At 39.4% G+C, this 18981-nt stretch overlaps 1 protein-coding gene across 8 annotated transcripts in view; it reads right to left on the minus strand.

The window, feature by feature from the left end:
* MYO9A (myosin IXA) overlaps positions 1-18981 on the minus strand; it is a 283494-nt gene that overhangs the window by 235098 nt on the left and 29415 nt on the right. The window contains exon 1 of one of the 8 annotated variants that reach the window (XM_028495016.2): positions 3650-3696. The exons of the other annotated variants lie outside the window; for them this stretch is intronic. The gene's annotated coding sequence lies outside the window, so the exon portion shown is untranslated. Of the gene's footprint in view, positions 1-3649; positions 3697-18981 lie in introns of those variants that run through there. 8 annotated transcript variants of the gene reach the window in all.

Consider the following 18981-nt stretch of genomic DNA (forward strand, 5'->3'; position numbering starts at 1 on the left):
CAACCTTGTCTTGCTCCTGATCTTAGTGGAAATGGTTTCAGTTTTTCCCATTGAGGACGATGTTGGCTGTGGGTTTGTCATATACGGCCTTTATTATGTTGAGGAAAGTTCCCTCTATGCCTACTTTCTGCAGGGTTTTTAAATTAATGGGTGTTGAATTTTGTCAAAAGCTTCCTCTGCATCTGTTGAGATGATCATATGGTTTTTCTCCTTCAGTTTGTTGATATGGTGTATCACATTGATTGATTTGCGTATATTGAAGAATCTTTGCATTCCTGGAATAAACCCCACTTGATCATGGTGTATGATCCTTTTAATGTGCCCGAGGGCGTCTGCTCTTCGCTCAGACAGGACGGGGTTAAGGGAGCAGCTGATTCGGGGGCTCTGGCTCACTCAGGCCGGGGTGAGGGAGGGGTACGGATGCGGGGTGAGCCTGCGGCGGCAGAGGCCGGCATGACATTGCACCAGCCTGAGGAGCGCCGTGCGTTCTCCCGGGGAAGTTGCCCCTGGATCCCAGGACCCTGGCAGTGGCGGGCTGCACAGGCTCCCGAAGGGGAGGTGTGGAGAATGACCTGTGCTCGCACACAGGCTTCTTGGTGGCGGCAGCAGCAGCCTTAGCGTCTCATGCCCGTCTCTGGTGTCCGCGCTGTTAGCCACGGCTCGCGCCCATTTCTGGAGCTCCTTTACGCAGTGCGCTTAATCCCCTCTCCTCTCGTTCCAGGAAACAGAGGCAAGAAAAAGTCTCGTCTCTTCGGCAGCTCCGCGCCCGTCTCTGGAGCTCCTTTAAGCGGCGCACTTAATCCCCTCTCCTCGCGCCCCAGGAAGCAAAGAGGGAAGAAAAGGTCTCTTGCCTCTTCGGCAGCTCCAGACTTCTCCTGGACTCCCTCCCGGCTAGCTGTGGTGCACTAACCCCTTCAGGATGTGTTCACGCAGGCAACCCCAATCCTCTCCCTGCTTCCGACCGAAGCCCGAGCCTCAGCTCCCAGCCCCCGCCCCCCCGCGGCGGGTGAGCAGACAAGCCTCTCGGGCTGGTGAGTGCCGGTCAGCACCGATCCTCTGTGCGGGAATCTCTCCGCCCTGCCCTCCGCACCCTGTTACTGCGCTCTCCTCCGTGGCTCTGAAGCTTCCCCCTCTGCTACCCGCAGTCTCCGCCAGTGAAGGGGCTTCTAGTGCGTGGAAACCTTTCCTCCTTCACAGCTCCCTCCCACTGGTGTAGGTCCCGTCCCTATTCTTTTGTCTCTGTTTATTCTTTTTTCTTTTGCCCTACCCAGGTACGTAGGGAGTTTCTTGCCTTTTGGAAGGTCTGAGGTCTTCTGCCAGCGTTCAGTGGGTGTTCTATAGGAGCAGTTCCACATGTAGATGTATTTCTGATGTACCTGTGGGGAGGAAGGTGATCTCCGCGTGTTACTCTTCCGCCATTTCTCCCCTCTAGTTGGCATATAGTTTTAAGAGATACTACTCACTTACTTACCTCCTTGAAAATCCTAAATAATATATAATCTGATATTTTAATGTCATCGGCGTGAACTGCTCTTCTGATTGTTGATTTTATTTCTTATGTTTCTCAGCATTAGATGACTTAATTTGTTTGAGAACTTAGCTTTAGAGGTGAACTTTTTGATGGAAGACTTTTGTTTTTCATACCAGCATTTACTAAGAACCCACTATTTACTATATTTTTAAAACAAAGCCACAATACCATTAATCACACCTTTAAAAATTAATATTTTTTAATATGACTGGTCAGTGTGTGATTTCCCCAGTTATCTCATAAATATTTTTCTTACAGTTGGCCTATTCAAATCAGGAGATCTGTCCTGCAGTAACAGTAAGGATATGCTTTAAGCTAGAAGGTCTAGCTGTAAAGCTATGTTTGTGTTCTCCTGAATCCGTAGGTATAAGGCCTCATATAAACTGTGGCTTCTAGCAATAGAAAGCAGCAAAGCTACTCCTTACAGTCATGCAGGCTGTGCTGGGTACTATTTCAGGAGATGCACTGCATAACTGTAGTCTGATCTATAAAGGTGAATAATATGGCAGCCCCAGGGACTTCCCTGGCAGTCCAGTGGTTAAGAATCCGTGCTCTCAATGCAGGGGACACAGGTTCAGTACCTGGTCGGGGAATTAAGATCTTGCATGCCACACGGCACGGCCAAAAAAAAAAAAAAAAGGCAGCCCCAGAGCTAAACTCAGAAATGCCTTTTTCAATAGAGGAGCCCTACCTACCCTGGCCCGTGGTTACCAACAATGAGCCCAATTCCAATGACACTTCCACATTATCTCAGAGGCCAAAACCTCAGATGCTTTCCCTGCAAGCTCCCAGACATAAGCCCCAGTCACTGCTTTGTGTTCTATTCTCTTTCCAAAATAGAAATGTTTACCTTTTTGAGCCCCATTTATGTCAATTCAGTTTTCCTTTTTGTTACTTTATCAGTCTTTGCTTTGTGTTTAGAAAGAAGGGGTTGCCTCAAAATATCACTCGCAGGGAATTCCCTGGCAGTCCAGTGGTTAGGACTCCAAGTTCCCACTGCAGGGGGCCCCAGTTCGATCCCTTGTTGGGGAACAAAGATCCCGCAAGCTGCACAGCATGGCCAAAAAAAAAAAAAAAATTAAAAAACAAATCACTCTTAAATACATCTTGACAGCAATCCGTGAGTGTTTATCAGAATCATCTAGGGAACATTTTAAAAATATACATTTCTAGGCCCAATAATGGTTCTGAGGTTGGGACAACTAGGCAATTCTTTTGTTGCTGGTCCAGAGAATAGCATTTGGGAATCAGTGGTCTATACATCCACTTTCCACTCCCTTACCACTCTTTCCACATAGCAAGCTACTGCCAATGTTCTTTAAAAACATCACCAATTACCATAAGGTTGCCAAATCCAAAGGTCTCTTCTCAAGCCTCATCTTAACACACCACACTGTAGCATTTGACTAATGTGGCTATCTTCTCATTTTTAAAACAGCCCTCACATGACAATTCTTTTTCTTGTAATCTTCCTGATAGGTTGATTCTTTTTTCTGAATCAATCTTACAGTTCCTCTTCCACTACCTCACTTTAAGGATAAAAATATTCTCCCAGTTTCTGGTCTCAACCCAGTGCTCATCTATCTGGATGATAACATCTAGTCCTCTATAATTTATACTGTTTCCTGTTACCTATGGATGCTTTTGCACTACAGTGGCAGAACTGAGCAGTTATGACAGAGACCATATAGTCCACAAAGCCAAAAATGTCTATTATGTGGCCCTTAAAAGAAAACATTTGCCAACCCCTATTCTAGGATAACCACTAAAAAAAATAGGGAAAAAGTATAACTTCACAACTAGTAGAATGAAAATACAGCATGATAAGAAATAATCAATATAGGGCTTCCCTGGTGGCGCAGTGGTTGAGAGTCCGCCTGCTGATGCAGGGGACGCGGGTTCGTGCCCCCGTCTGGGATGATCCCACATGCTGCAGAGCGGCTGGGCCCGTGAGCCGTGGCCGCTGCGCCTGCACGTCCGGAGCCTGTGCTCCACAGCGGGAGAGGCCGCAGCAGTGAGAGGCCCGTGTACCGAAAAAAAAAAATCAATATAAAAGAGGGCAAGGGGGGCATTTAGAACAGATGGAACAAATGGGAAGCATACTAAATATATAAGTACCTGTATTAAGTGTGAATGCTCCAGTTAAAAGACAAAGATTGCCAGAGCAGATTTTTAAAATCCACCTCTGTGCTGTTTTCAATAGACACACATGTATAATACGAGGATACAGAACCTGAAAGTTAAAAAAAAAAAAGAAGAAGATATACCATGTAAATTCTAGCCAAAAGAAAGTTGGTATAATCAAAATAACTTCAAGCAAAATGGAAAAAGAAAGTTGAGTTAAATATCTCTAAGGCCCTCTTTAGCCCTTACATACTGTAATACTAGGTTTACACCTGAGACAAAGGTCTCAGGATATCACTGGTGACCCTGAAAAGCAGAAAACAGAAAAGGACTATAAGAAGTTAAACAGGAAGTGACAGATTGGCAAGTAGACTAGCAGGTGTTGCTCATATCTGCTATAAAAGAAAGGAGAAGAAGTATGAGTGAAATGTTTATTAGTTAGGGGGCTTGGCAGCACACCTTTATGGTTATAAATAGAATCAAGCAGAGAAAAAGGAACTGAAAACTTAAAAAAATGAAGGTCTGATGAGCCAAGGTTCTTTGGTAAGCAAGACAAAATGAGATTTAGGTCAAAGGTAGACAGGTAACTCTCACAGAAAGAAAAAACACTTTTTCTGAAAGAATTAAAAAAAAAAAAAAGGATGAGTCGAGGAACAGCTTCTCAGGTAAGATGTGACAAGAGGGCATGTTAGGGACTTCCCTGGCAGTCCAGTGGTTAAGACTTCACCTTCCAAAGCAGGGGGTGAGGGTTTGATCCCTGGTTAGGGAGCTAAGATCCCACATGCCTCACGGCCAAAATACCAAAACATAAAACAGAAGCAATATTATAACAAATTCAATATAAAGACTTAAAAAAAAAAGAGTGCAGTTAGCTGATCTTTATCACTAGACAGGCTATAGGAGCCCAATTTTTTTTTAATATTTATGTTTTTATTTTATTTATTTGGTTGTGCCGGGTCTTGGTTACAGCAGGCATGCTCCTTAGTTGCAGCAGGTGTGCTCCTTAGTTGCAGCTTGCAGGCTCCTAAGTTGCGGCATGCATGTGGGATCTAGTTCCCTGACCAGGGATCGAACCCAGGCCCCCTGCATTGGGAGAGTGGAGTCTTAACCACTGCGCCACCAGAGAAGTCCCAGCCCAATTTTAACCTATAGTACATCAATACCAACTAAAAGCCAAATTTGGTGCTGAAAGAATAAACATCTTGTAGTATTTCAACTAAAGAAAGGGTGGGGATTCCCTGGTGGTGCGGTGGTTGAGAGTCCGCCTGCCGACACACGGGACGTGGGTTCGTGCCCCGGTCCGGGAAGATCCCACATGCCACGGAGCGGCTGGGCCCGTGAGCCATGGCTGTTGAGCCTGCGCATCCAGAGCCTGTGCTCCGCAGCAGGAGAGGTCGCGACAGTGAGACGCCCGCGTACCGCAAAAAAAAAAAAAAAAAAAAAAAAAAAAAAAAAAAAAAAGAAAGGGTGATGGAAAAAATGAGTCATTGTATGACACACTAATAGGTATATGGACATCTATCGGTTTAGTCTGCCCCATAAGTAATCTATACCTTCTTCTGGTGAAAGTACTGTGTTTTCCTTTGAAGAACTACTCCTCCCTTGTCATATGACACAGTTTGAATGGACTGAACTCACCCCCCACTTAGTTGTGACCCAGGCCCTGCCAATCAGTTTATTCCATTCCCCCTAGTGACAGTGGCTGCTTACTGAGATTCCCTACTGGAAATTTGCTGTAACTCTTAGGAAAGAAGCATTTTTTTTTTCACTACTAGGGCTGCTAATCTAGAAAAATGTAAATCTAGAGCTATTGGCAGTCGTCTTCTCTGAATGCATAGAAAAAGCCTCTCTGCAGTAAAAGAAATGAACTAACTCAACACACTGCAAAACCTTATCAACACTGAGCCACTGAATCCAGCTGTGCCTCAGCTAAACTCAACCACTGAACCTCTTGTTAAGTGTGCCAATCAATTCCTTTTTATTCCCTGAGCCACTCTGAGTTGGGTTTTTCTGTTCTCTGTCAACAAAAGAACCCACTACAACAGGTTTAGTATAATATCCTTTGATTATATAGGCATCCCTTGTTATACAAATTCCTCATATCCAAAATCTCACAATCTAAACTCAGGAACCAAATATATTTGAATACACTTTTGGATACTTCCTTCACTATCATGCTATTTGCTATCCACTTGCATAACCAAATAAATTCAAATAAGGCAGTACCCCCCCACCGGGCATCCAAATCCACTATCAAAACTGAAGAATTACACAGATTTAGATAGTGAAAGATACTTGCAATGCCAACCATGCAGAAATATGGCAAGGGATGTACAATATAACGTCAAATGAAAAAACATAAACTACAAAATTGTATATAAAAGTATACGTATATAAAAAATGAACCACAATATTAAGCTTCGGGGAAATAGTCAAATTTTCCTTTTATAGTGTTCACCAAAATTAAGTTTGACATGCATTACTTCATTTGAGTTGAACAGCAATTCTCTGAGACAGGAAACAAACTATTACCTTCCAAAATAGAAAATTAAGGCTTAAAGAGCAAAAAAAAAAAAAATCTATAAAATTGATGATAAATATTTCAAATCGGCAGAGAAAAATGGATTACTCAATAATGATGTGGGGATAAACGACTAATTTTAAAAATAAAATAAAACTATGCATATTAGGAATTACTGGCACTTATATAGCATCAGATATTGCTATATTTTTCATAAAGAAAATTATTTAATATTCTTTTTATGCCCTATCCCAAAGTAGTTATTTCAAAAGTATATGCTAACAGAGAAAAACAATGTGGTGAGACAGTTGCTGTGGTCAGTAGGGTGTGGTTCAGAATAGGCTAGCTTATGACATTCACTGGACTGAGTTAGAAGAGACTAATTATAGAGGAAAACTATGGTGAAGGAAACAGAGTTCGGAATACAGTTTCCTTTAAATCAGAAGTTCAGTAAAAAAAGATAAAAAGAAATAACTAAAGATTTTTAATGCAGTGTTCTGTCTTTGTGCTAATAAAACTTAATTTTCAAAAAATATGCATTGTTGCTTTTACTTTTTTTATCAAGTTATCAAAGTTATTTTTCAAGAAGAAAAAAGAAGTGTCCTTTCTCTTTATACTTGCTTTATCATAGGGATCTATTTATGAACGTTAGCAAGCATGATCATATATTATCACTCAGTGACAAGAGGATTAGAAGGACAGAATCAGGCAAACGTATATCTGAAAAATAAAAATCCAGCTTTGTTACAGCTTCACTCAAAGCAAGAGCCTCACCAGTACATTTTGAAAGAAGAATATTCTACTATCAAGGTAGGGTCCGTTTGAGAAAACATTACTGACTTGTGTACTGCTATAAATTTCATGCTGAGAGAGCTATTAAATATTTTGAACTTATTTTAGAAAAATGACTCTGGGAAAGTGGTACTCAAGAGCTAATATTCATGTTTCTTCATTTTTTAGTACTTACAACTGAAATGTTCTACAAATAAATATATTTATTACCATACTAATGTATAATCACATACGGACACACCTTGGAGATATTGCAGTTTTCGGTTCCAGACCACCAGAATAAAGTGAATATCACAATAAAGCAAGTCACAAAGATTTTTTTGGTTTCCCGTTGCTATAAAAGTTATGTTTACGCTACACTATAGTCTATTAAGTGTGCAATAGCATTATGTCTAAAAAATGTACAGACCTCAATTAAAAACTACTTTATTGCTAAAAAAAAAGTGCTAATCATCACTGAAGCTTTCAGCGAGTTGTAATCTTTTTGCTGGTGGAGGGTCTTCCCTCAATGCTGACGGCTGCTGACAGAGCACAGTGGTAGTTTCTGAAGGTTGGGGTGACTATGGCAACTTCTTAAAATAAGACAACAATGAAGTTTGCTGCATCGATTGACCTCCTTTCATGAACGATTTCTCTGTAGCATGCAATGTTGTTTAATAGCATTTTACCCACAGAACTTCTTTCAAAATTGGAGTCAATCCTCTCAAATCCTGCCGCTGCTCTATCAACTAAGTTTATGTAATATTCTGAATCCTCTGTTGTCATTTCAATAATCTTCACAGCATCTTCACCAGGAGTAGATTCCACCTCAAGAAACCACTTTCTTTTTGCTCATCCATAAGAAACAACTCCTCAGCCAATCAAGCGTTACCATGAAATTGCAGCAATTCAGTCACATCTTCAGATTCCACTTCTAATTCTAATTCTCTTGCTATTTCTACCACATCTTCAATTACTTCCTCTGTTGAAGTGCTGAACCCCTCAAAGTCATCCATGAGGGTTGGAATCTGATTCTTCCAAACTTCTATGTTGACATCTTCTCATGAATCACAAATGGTCTCAATAGCATCTAGAATGCTGAATCATTTCCAGAAGGTTTTCAAATGACTTTTCCCAGAACCATCAGAGGAAATAAACTGTCTATGACAGCTAGAGCCTTATGAAATGTTTTTCTTAAATAATAAGACTTGAAAGTCACAATTACACCTTGATCTGCAGAATGGATGTTGTGTAGGGGGCATGAAGACAACATTAATCTCATACATCCCTATCAGAGCTCTTAGATGACCAAGTGCATTGTTAGTGAGCAGTAATATTTTGAAAAGAATCTTTTTTTCTGAGCAGGTCTCAACAGTGGGCTTAAAATATTCAGTAAACCATGTTATAAACAGATGTGACAGCATCCAGCCTTTGTTGTTCCATTTTAGAGAACAGGGAGAGTAGATTTAGCATAATTCTCAAAGGCCCCAGGATTTCTGGAATGGTAAATAAGCACTGGTCTTCAACTGCAAGTCACCAGCTGCATTAACCCTAAACGAGATTCAGCCTGTCCTTTGAAAACAGGCATTGACTTCTCCTCTCTAGCTATGAAAGTTCTAGATGGCATCTTCTTCCAATAGAAGGCTATTTCACCTACATTGAAAATCTGTTGTTTAGCATAGCGACCTTCATTAATTACCTTAGCGAGATTTTCTGGATAACTTGGTGCAAATTCTACATTGAGCACTTGCTGCTTTGCCTTGCACTTTTATGTTATGGAGACAGCTTCTTTTCTTAATCCTCATGAACCAACCTCTGCTAGCTTCAAACTTTTCTTCTGCTGCTCCCTCACCTCTCTTAGCCTTCATGGAATTGAAGAGAGTTAGGGCCTTGCTCTGGATTGGCCTTTGGCTTAAAGGAATTGTAACTGGTTTGATCTTCTATCCATACCACTAAAACTTTCTCCATATCAGCAATAAGGCTATTTTGCTTTCTTATTCTTGATGTTTACTGGAGTAGCACTTTTAATTTCCTTCAAGAACTTTTCCTTTGCAATCACAACTTGGCTAACTGGCACAAGAGGCTTAGCTTTCAGCCTATCTCAGCTTTTCGACATGCCTTCCTCGCTTAGCTTAGTCATTTCTAGCTCTTGATTTAAAGTGAGAGACATGCGACCCTGCCTTTCACTTGAACACTTAGAAGCTACTGTAGGGTTATTAATTGGCATAATTTCAATATTTTTATATCTCAGGGAATCAGGAGGCCTGAGGAAAGGAAAAGAGACCGGGGGACTGTCCAATCGGTGAAGCAGCCAGAACACATACAACATATGCCGACTAGTTCATCGTCTTGTGTGGGCGTGGTTGTGGCGCCCCAAAACAATTACAATAGTGACATCAAAGGTCACTGATCGCAGAGCACCATAACAAATACAGTAATAATGAAAGTTTGAAATATTGAGAGAATTACCAAATGTGACTCAGAGACACAAAGTGAGTACACGCTGTTGGAAAAATGGTGCTAATAAACTTGCTTGAATGCAGTGGCCACTTCAATTTGTAAAAAATTCAGTTACCTGTGAAGCACAATAAAGCAAAGTGCCATAAAATTAGGTACGTATGTATATAAACATACATGTAACTTATTTAGATATGCAAATATTTGTATTTTTAAACTATGCAAACTATGTGTTTTGTAATGATTTTTTCTTCCAAAGGTCCCCAAATACTCTTTTTACAAACCCATTTCTTCCTCTTCCTGGGCACTCAGCTAGACTTTATTTCCCAACCTTCCTTGCAGTTAGTTACATGTGACCATGTGATCAAGTCCCATGCCAATGATATGTGGGCAGGGGTAATGTACATCCCCTCCCAGCTGAGCCAATAAAAGCCCCTAAAAAAAAGGTCTGCCTTTCCTTGTCTGGAGAGGATCCAGTAAGAAGCTCTAAGATTCTAAGGGACACAGAGCCAATAGATGGAAGGACCCTGGGTCCCCCATGACCACGTGGAAGAGTACCCACCATCACCCCAACCCCATTCACCTATATCGGACTGTGAAGTAAATAATAAATAAAACTTTATTGCATAGAGCCACAGATATTTGGAGGTTGTTTAGTTACAGTAGTTAGCCTACCCTAACTAATGCATTACCTTTAAATTTTTCCGACCCCTTCCCTGTAAGGAATTCTGTAAGGAAATCCCTCTTAGATTCAATCCATCAATAATTACTATTGGTCTGCCTTTCAAATATATCCTGAAACTAACCAGTTTTTACCATTTCTATCTCTATCACCTCGTTCAAGCCCATTATCATTCTCTCATCTGAGTTACTTGAAGTGTGACATCCTTGCTTCTATCATTGCTCCACTACAGTCTGTTTTATACACAACAGAACAGGCAGTCACCCTTTTTAAAGGTAAATCAGATCTTGCCACTCTCCTATTCAAAACCTTGAATGACTCTCCATAACACAATTAAATAAAACTGAAACTTCTATCTTTCCCTCACTCCACTTCAATCTAGCCTCACTGGTCTTTTTTCTGTGTTTAAGCTTATACCTGCTTCAGGACCTCTACGCTTCTTTCTTGTTCTCTCTGCCTGGACGTTCTTTCATATCACTGAGGTCTCTGCTCAAATGCCAGCTCCTCAGAGAGGCTTTTCTTTACTACCTTATCTAAAATAACCCTCTTTCTCCACTCTATTGTCCTTGCCCTGACTTATTTTTAATCAGAGGACTTGATGCACTACCTAGAATTATATTATTTATTTGTATTTTTGCTTACAGTCTGATTTCTCCATTAAAGGGAAAAGACTTGCCTTTTTCATCATAGGTATCCACAACTCAAAAATATATTTGTTAAAGGAATAAACGAATTCAAATCCACATTAATCCACGTATTTTACCAATCATCTTTAATGCTTAAGGTAGTTATTTTATTAAACTTCACTGTACCTTTTTCCTACTGACTTTCTCATCTGTTTTCATGTATATACACCACTTTGACTTCTTTGAGAGTTATTTTCAACAACAATTTGACAGGTGTGGCTTTAAAAATGAGCAAGTAATCGGGCTTCCCTGGTGGCGCAGTGGTTGAGAGTCTGCCTGCCGAGGCAGGGGACACGGGTTCGTGCCCCGGTCCGGGAAGATCCCACATGCCGCGGGGCAGCTGGGCCCGTGAGCCATGGCCGCTGAGCCTGCGCGTCCGGAGCCTGTGCTCCACAGCGGGAGAGGCCGCGACAGTGAAGTGAGAGGCCCGGGTACCGCAAAAAAAAAAAAAAAAAAAAAAAAAAAGCAAGTAATCAAAGTCCTTTCCTAAGGAGGTAATCAATGTTGCTGATACAGTAAGCATGGGCAACAATATATATAGAAGAGTGGCTCTTATGAAAATATCCAAATGGCCAATGAAGAACTCAACATCTGTGGTAGATTACTGTTCAAAATATCAATATTTTTTGAACAAAATGTTGTTCAAAAATATTCACTACCTACTTTCACTGTCCTCTGGAGAAGTATACCTCCCCATCCCCTGAATTTAGGCTAAGACACATGACAATTTAGAGTGGGACGTCAACAGACATGATATAAACAAAGTCTTGAAATACGTGTGGTAAGCTAGATGAGCCTTCTTGCCCTTTGTACCACCACGAGAACATGCCTCAACTAGCCTACTAGTCCCAGTAAGATGGGATACACAGAGCAAGGTCTATCCCAGCTGACCCACAAAATCATGACCAACAAATAAATACTTATTGTTGTACATCACTGCCAATTTTCAGGTTGTTTATTAAGCAATAATAGTTGACTAATACAGTATCATTAGTCATCAGAGGAATGCAAATCAAAATCACAATGGAATACTCCAAACGTCATCAAAATGGATTATGTCCACTAAAAGATCTGTACAAGAATGTTCATTGCCACTTCATTCATAAAATTGCCCCCAAAATGAAAACAATCAAAATGTTCATCAACAATAAAATAAATGGAATACAATACAGCATTAAAAAAGAACAAGTTGCTGATATAACATGAACTCACAGACATAATGTTGAGTGAAAAAAAGCCAGATACATAAAGATACATACTAAATTATCCCATTTATATGAAGTTCACAAACAGACAAAATAAATCTATGGTTATAAACTTCAGAAGCATGATTCTCTTTAGGGGAGAAGGAGTTTTGGAGGCAGGGCACGAAAGGAAGCCTTATGGAGTTTTATAAACATTCTATATCTTGATTTAGATGGTACATAAGCAGGTATATACATATAATTTTTAAACTGTGATCACTGAATACTTGTGCACTTGCTATATGCTACATCTCAATAAAAAAAAGAGGAAAGGGACTTCCCTGGTGGCACAGTGGTTAAGAATCTGCCTGCCAATGCAGGCGACATGGGTTCGAGCCCGGTCCGTGAAGATCCCAGAAGCCACGGAGCAGCTAAGCCCATGCGCCACAACTACTGAGCCGGCGCTCTAGAGCCCGCAAGCCACAACTACTAAGCCCGCGTGCCTAGAGGCCACGCTCTACAACAAGAGAAGCCACCACAATGAGAAGCCCACGCACCACAACAGAGTAGCCCCCACTCACTGCAACTAGAGAAAGCCCGCGCGCAGCAACGAAGACCCAACACAGCCAAAAATAAATAAAATTTTTTTAAAAAAAGAGGAAAAACTTTAGCATAACTAATGAGATTGGTTATTTCAAGTTAAAATGGTATTCCATGTAATAAATATCAGTCTGATATTGCAGTTATTACTGCTAAGTTAATAATGTCTCAAAATTACACGTACCATAATCTCTAAATACCTTGAGGAAGTGGAAAATTAGCATCTAAATATTATTCTGAAGATTTATTTTTTTATTGAAGTATAGTTGATTTAAAATATTATATTAGTTTCAGGCATATAAGATAGTGATTCAACATTTTTATAGTTAAAATTATTATATAATAATAGCTATATGTCTCTATGCTGTACAATATATCCTTGTCACTTGTTTATTTTATTTATTTATTTGTTTTGCCACACCACACAGCATGCGGGATCTTAGCTCCCCCTGGCCAGGGATCGAACCCGTGCCCCTTGCACTGAAGTGCAGATTCTTAACCACTAGACCACCAGGGAAGTCCCATTGTTTATTTATTTTATACACAGTGGTTTGTATCTCTTAATCCCATACCTCTATCTTCCTCCCATCCACCATGGTAACCGCTAGTAGTTCTCTATATCTGTGAGTCTGTTTCTGTTTTGTTACATACATCTGTTTGTTTTATTTTTTAGATCCCACATATAAGTGATAACATAAAGTACTGTCTTTCTCTGTCTGACTTATTTCACTAAGCATAATACCCTCTAGGTCCATCCACATTGTTGCTAATGCCAGTATTTCATTCTCTTTCATGACTGAGTAATATTCCATCATATATATAAACCACATCTTCTTTAGCCATTCATCTGTTGATAGACACTTAGGATGCTTCCACAACTTGGCTATTGTAAATAATACTGCTATGAACATTGGGATGTATGTATCTTTTCAAATTAGTTGTTTTCATGTTTTTTGTATATATACCCAGGGGTGAAACTGCTGGATCATAAGGCAGTTATTTTTTTAGTTTTTTGAGGATCCTCCATACTGTTTTCCATAGTGGCTGCACCAATTTACAATCCCACCACAGTGCATTAGGGTTCCCTTTACTCTACATCCTTGCCAACATTTACAGACTTTACTATTATTATTATTGTTTTGGCTGCGTTAGGTCTTCGTTGCTGTGTGCAGGCTTTCTCTAGTTGTGGTGAGTGGGGACTACTCTTCCTTGCAGTGCGTAGGCGTCTCGTTGCAGTGGCTTCTCTTGTTGTGAAGCACAGGCTCTAGGCATGCGGGCTTCAGTGGTTGTGGCACACAGGCTCAGTAGTTGTGGCTCACAGGCTCTGGGGCACAGGCTCAGTAGTTTTGGCACACGGGCTTAGTTGCGCCATGGCACGTGGGATCCTCCCAGACCAGGGCTCGAACCTGTGTCCCCTGCATTGGCAGGTGGATTCTTAACCACTGCGTCACCAGGGAAATCCTATAGACTTTTTGATGATAGTTATTTTCACAGGTAGGAGGTGGCACCTCACTGTCTTTTTTAAAATTTTTAAATTAATTTTTATTGGAGTATAGTTGCTTTACAATGTTGTGTTAGTTTCTGCTGTACAGCAAAGTGAATCAGTTACACATATCTCATTGTGGTTTTGATTTGCATTTCTCTAATGATTAACAATGTCGAGCATTTTTTCATTTGCCTCTTTGACATCTGTATATCTTCTTTGGAAAAATGTCTATTCAGGTCTTCTGCCCATTTTTTAATCACGTTGCTTTTTTTTTGGTATTAAGTTATATGAGCTGTTTTTATATTTTGGTTATGAACCCCTTATCAGTCATATCATCTGCAAACATTTTGTCCCGTTCAGTAGGTTGTCTTTTCATTTTATCAATGATTTCCTTTGCTATGCAAAAGCTTTTAAGTTTAATTAGGTCCCATTTGTTTGTTTGTGCTTTTGTTTCTTTTGCCTTAGGTGACAAATCCAAAACAATATTGCTATGATTCATGGCAAAGAGTGTTCTGCTTATGTTCTCTTTTAGGAGTTTTATGGTTTCAGGTCTTACATTCAGGTCTTCAACCCATTTTGAGTTCATTTTTGTATATGGTGTAAGGGAATGTTCTAATTTCATTCTTTTACATGTAGCTGCCCTGCTTTCCCAGCACCACTTATTGAAGAGTCTGTCTTTTCTCCATTGTATATTCTTGGCTCCTTTGTTGTAAATTAATTGACCATAGTGTGTGGGTTTATTTCTGGGCTCTCTATTCTGTTCCACTGATCTATGAGTCTGTTTCTGTGCCAGTACCATGTTGTTTTGATTACTGTAGCTCTGTAATATAGTCTGAAGTCTGGGCACATGATAACTCCAGATTTATTCTTTTTTCTCAAGATTGTTTCAGCAATTGGGCATCTCTTGTGGTTCCCAAAGATTTATTTTTTTAAATGTTACATTACACTTGATGTTGAAAAACACGGGTTTGAACTGTGCAGATCCACTTACATGCAGACTTTTTTTCAACAGTAAATACTACAGTACTCTATGACCCAAAGTTGGTTGAGTCCACAGAAGTGGAACCACAGATATGGAGGAATCACAGATATGGAGGGTGAACTATACCCTAGGACACGAATTTTCAACTGCACAGAGGGTCGGCACCCCTAAGCCCCATGTTATCCAAGGGTCAACTGTATTTTAAGAGTTTCAAAATAATGGACCTTTTGCCATTCTACAGGGACACCACGTGAAGACTAGACTATAACCAAAACATGAATCTTAAACAACTTAAAATCTCTCCCTCTACAAGATAAATTTCCATTCTTTGTAAAATTACATTTTTTTCTTACTACACCAATATAATATGGATGGAGTATTTACTTATGAAGCTCCTGTGCTTTATATATTTAATTAATAAAATTTCAGAAACTTCTAAATGTTTAGTTATTCCAATAAAAATCTTTTAAGGCTATAAAAAATCTATAGTTTTACTCAGCAAATTTTCTACTCTATAGAAACTCCCTCAAATTTACTCATAGCTACAAAACAATGCATAGTTTGACAGAAAAACTAAGAATCCTACAATTTTTTAGAATTCTTAATGAAAACACAAAAATCCTATTTGTATATAGAAAAGAAAACTATAAGTGACTTTTTCTAGGTCATTTATGTTGAAGTTTCCTTTTACTAGGTCAATGATATTTGCCTACAAGATTACCAAATCATCTTTCCATGGTCCTCATGGAAAGAAACCTGTATTTCAAACAGCTTTCCCCCTAGGCTCCCATTCTCTAAATAAACGTATTAAGTGAACATGCATTTAGTAACTCCTATGAGCTCAGGAATGTGTTATACATCTCAACAGTACTTCACTTCTCTGAAGTGAAATTCCATAACATTTCCTTTATTTCATTCACAGCTTTAAGAAAAATATCTCCTCTTTATTGAGAATATATAGTTAGACACTGTGCTGTGTGTTTTATATGTATTACCTCATTTAATAAGAAATGTATGCTATTATCCTCATTTACAGATGAAGAAACCAGTTCCAGAGAGGTTATGTGATGTTCCCAAGATAATATAACCAGTACATGGATGATCTGGAGTTAGAAGCCAGGCCCCAATTTCTCAAACAATTTGCTTAGCAACTTAGCACAAATAAGAAACATGATAATAATTAATAATAATAGCAATAAACATTCATATAGCATTTACTATGTGCTTAAATCACTTAATCCTCATAACAATCCTAATTAAATGTATACTATTATTATCCCTGTTTTACAAATCAAGAAATTGAAGCACATGGAGGTTGCCACTTGTCTAAGGTTATAGGTTAGTAAATGGCAGAGCCAAGATATGGACCTCAGTGGTCTAGCCATAGAATTTGGGTTCTTTACTACTATGCTACTTTGCCTGTCATAAACTGCCTTATATTATAGTTGATAAGGGACATATCATATTTTCTCTATGAAATCATAAGCTTTTAGAGAACAGAGATCAAGTCTCAGCATTAGGTTTTCTCTGACATAGGGACTGGGGTCCTAAGGAAGGCTTCTTTGCAATAGTGATGTTTGAGCTTAGCCTCCTTGCCAATGAACTCCAAATGGTATATCTAATTGCTCAGTTCATATTTGGTAGTCTCCCCTACTAGTCTATAGGCTTGTTAAGGGCAGAGTTATTTCTTTGTCTTTATATCTGCTACACAACATTTAGTACCTAGTAGAAACTCAAAAAATGTTTGTTGAATAAATACGTGAAACAAAGGGCTGTACCTCATGATGCCCCCATCAACAGAATCAATAATATAATAGAGGTTCATAAGCAATTATATAATTTGTGATAAACCACTATCCGGCTGTTGAAGTAGACAGGAGAGTAGGAAAAGAATGTAATAAAGAGTAGAAACATATATTACTTACAGCCAGCAGTAAATACGGAAATAAGCAAAACAAAGAGAGACTTTGTCTTTTTCTTAATTTACATATTTACAAGTTTTTATTTCTTTCAAGATATCCTTCATTTGAGCACCTCTCCCTTTGACTTTCAATGAAAATCAGATACTGGGGAAGTTCATCTACAGGTGGATCCACTTAGGAGCTCCATAGATGTCTGCATATTTTGGAGGTCTTGTTGACAAGATATACTCAATCACTATAAAATGCACATCAAAATACTGAGACTCAGCATCACTTTCCACATGCTTAAGTTTGTGCAACCAGAATTCAGCACTTATTTTGGCCTTGGAATCTTTCAACTCTACTATACTTTGTCTATGGAACACATCCTTCTGTAATATGATATCCTCCAGGTACTTAGTGGCCTTACAGATGTGCATACTCTCAAGCACTTGAATAGTTTCACAGGTATACTTTAAACTCAGATTTGAGTCCTCCATATTCCGAGGGGCTTTCAGAAGCAGTAGATCCTTTGAACAGACTATCTCTTCTTGTGCACTTTGAAAGAAGTCCACAGACTCTTCAGTCTTTGTGCCTACTACATTTTTTATCTGTCCTACTTTTCTATCCTTCTAACAATGATTCTAATGTTCCTTTTATTAACTATTATATTAACTATTGTTGCTCAATTCCTTCATTCCAGACAACTTAGCCAACTTGCCAAAACTCTTGAACAATTAAGCACTCTGAGAACAAAAAAAAAATTACCAAGGAAACAAATGAACAAAGTAATTTTTTATAGCTAGAAGTTCTTTTCCTGTGAAGGGCCATATAGTAAATATTTTATGCTTTGTGGATCACATATAGCCTTTGTCACATACTCAGGCTTTTTGTGGGTTTTCTTTCACTCTTTCAAAGGTTCAAAAATGTAAAAACAATTTTTAGCTTTCAGACAATACAAAAACAGGCCACCTGCCGGATTTGGCCTGTGGGCAGTAGTTTGTCTATCATTATACTAGAGGGCTTGAGTGTGCTATTTTAGTTATCAGTAGCACTCAGGGAGCTTCTGGGAGGTGGTAAGAAGCCTATAGGACAATGAAGGCGCCAACTATTCTAACAGATGGGAGAAATACTCCAAGCTAAGAGGAATAGGTAGTGCAAAATCAGAAACAAACTTGGCATGGTTGAGGAACAGAAAAGAGCTTAGTGTGGCTGAAGCAAAGTATTCAAAGAGGAAAATGATCAGAGATGAGGTCAGAGGTAGAAAGCGACTGGACTGTATAGTACGTTGAAGTCTGGGATTTTATTCTAAACGTAATAGAAAGCCTAGGGTATTGTATTGTTTTGTTCTGTTTTGTTTTTATATACAGGGAATGATACAACCTGATTTAGGTTTTTAAAAGATTATTCCACTTGCTTGAAAGAAAGTGGATTAGAGGACAGAGGGAGGAAGGGGCAGAAGCAGGGAGACCAGTTAGGAGGTTGTCATAGTAGCCCAGGCAAAAGATAATGGTTGATGGATAGAGTAGTAGTAATGGAGATAGAAAGACGCAGACAGATTGGGTATGCATTCTGGACTCACTGATGGATTAGATGTGGGAACAAAGGCAACACCCTGGTTTATCTGACTGAAAGTAACCAGGTAAACAGTGGTTCTATCTACTAAAATGGGGAAAAGGGAGTAGAACAGGTTTGTTTACATTCATTTGTTGATGCTGTTTTGTTGTTGTTTGGGAGGGAGGGGGGAATATGGCTTAGATTGTCTTTGGCCATATTAACTCTAAAATACCTAGAGGATAGGCAAGTGGAAATATCATGTAAGCAATTGGATATACAAGTCTGTAAAAGAAATAAGAATAGGACTAGAGATCTGGTACTTATTAGCATATGGATGGCATCTGAAGCAATCAGACTAGATGAACTCACACACACAGACTGCAGATAGAGAAAAAAAACGATGACCAAGCCCTTTGGTCACCAATGTTTACTGGTCCAGCAGAGAAAAAATGAGAGTCAAAAATAGAGGGCTTTCCTGGTGGCGCAGTGGTTGAGGGTC

This window comes from Physeter macrocephalus, chromosome 11, assembly GCF_002837175.3.
Source record: "Physeter macrocephalus isolate SW-GA chromosome 11, ASM283717v5, whole genome shotgun sequence".
Classification (NCBI taxonomy): domain Eukaryota; kingdom Metazoa; phylum Chordata; class Mammalia; order Artiodactyla; family Physeteridae; genus Physeter; species Physeter macrocephalus.